Source organism: Alligator sinensis, unplaced genomic scaffold (genome assembly GCF_000455745.1).
Source record: "Alligator sinensis unplaced genomic scaffold, ASM45574v1 scaffold264_1, whole genome shotgun sequence".
In the NCBI taxonomy this organism is placed as follows: Eukaryota; Metazoa; Chordata; order Crocodylia; family Alligatoridae; genus Alligator; species Alligator sinensis.
Genome location: NW_005841831.1, coordinates 3,610,823 through 3,612,361, shown reverse-complemented (window position 1 = coordinate 3,612,361; position 1,539 = coordinate 3,610,823).

Below are 1,539 nucleotides of genomic sequence, written 5' to 3'. Positions count from 1 at the left end.
GCAAGAACAGTATTAGGAAGCAAATTTAAGCTAACAGAAGCAAGTTCTGTTTCACATAGCCTGTAACTAACTTGTTGACGCAAGGTGTTGTAGAAACTGATAACGTAATCGGGTTCAAAAGAGGATTAGACAGTTCATGCAAGATGGGTCTATTGGGGGAAATTTAAACATTTCACCTATGGATGCAACCTCCAAAATAGGACTTCCTAGGCCTCTAAATCAGGGCTGGAAGCTGTAAGGAAAAAGTGGGGGGGCAGGTTGTTCTCCATAAATACTCTTTCTTCCCCTTTGCATTGGCTATGTGCTGCTGTGAGATGCAGAATATTGGGCTAGACAGATCCATAGTCTGATCGAGTATATGCTTTTATGTGTGCCCTGGAGGGCTGAGACCAGGGACAGAGAGGAATGCACCACATGAGACGAGGACACCCCTCCAGACTGTTATCTTAAGGCGTTTCTAGTCCCTCCTCTCCTAAAGAATCCTATAGTGCTCACACAGCTGCATTATTGAAATGGGCTGGAGAGCCAGAGGCTTCTAGCCTTTTCTTGAACCCCTGCCCTCCCGCAGTGAAGGAGACTCTCCAAGCAAGGGGGCAGTTTCCTAAAAATAGAGCAAAACATTTCACTTAAAAAAAAAAAAAAAAAATCTCGAAGCTGGCACTCCATTGCATGCTCTGGGGAGAGGCTGGGAACAGCCTTGTGGCAGACATAAATTGTGCTGCTTTTGTTGTACTGCTGGGAGGTGCTGCTGGACTACAGCAATCGCTGCAAGATAAAAGCCTTCGTACAGTGGAACATGGGGCCCAGCTGTGGAGGGGGAGGACCCGCTGTGTTGAAGGACATGGTTCCCATTTAGGGAAAGTGCCACTATCCCCACAGAGCTGACAGTTAGTGGAAGGGTGTGTGGATGGGGCAGGCAAGCCTGTCCTGGTGGCTGGAGTGGCCTGGAGATGATTTGCTGGACACTGTGTCTGCAGTGCGGGGCAGTGCCGGGGAGCGGGGGGCTCTGGAGCCTGCACCTGTTCTGTTGCGGTGTCTGGAAGCTGCCAGCGTGTGGCGGCTCGCAGCCCTGGGCTTGCTCTGTGATGCTGGTTTCGCCCGACACCGAGCCCCGCTCCCCGTGAACAGCACCTGCTTTGGGCCAGCTTGCTGGCCGGGGAGTGCAGGCAGGGAAGGCAGAGCCCATGCCCGTGCCCCCCGGGGCTGCTCATCCTGCTAGACTTTGGCCAGTGGGAAAATCTCAGCACGGAGGGTTTTCCTCCTGTAACTTCTGATGAAAATGAGTCAGTGAGTGTACAATCCCCTTCCTCCTCCTCCTCCTCTTTCCCCCACACGCCCAAAATCCCCAGCGGCAGGACCTACTGGCAGCCTGTGATTCAGAAATTTCATGGTATGAGAGAGAAGTAGAATTTTTTTTCAGTTGCTTAACGCCGAGCAGAAAGGACTCTGGAAAAGGCCCAGGTGGCTTCGGGCCGGGGCTTCCCCGCGCCCCGCTGTGCCCGGGGCCGGGCCGGGCCGGGCCGTGCGGGGCCGGGTGAG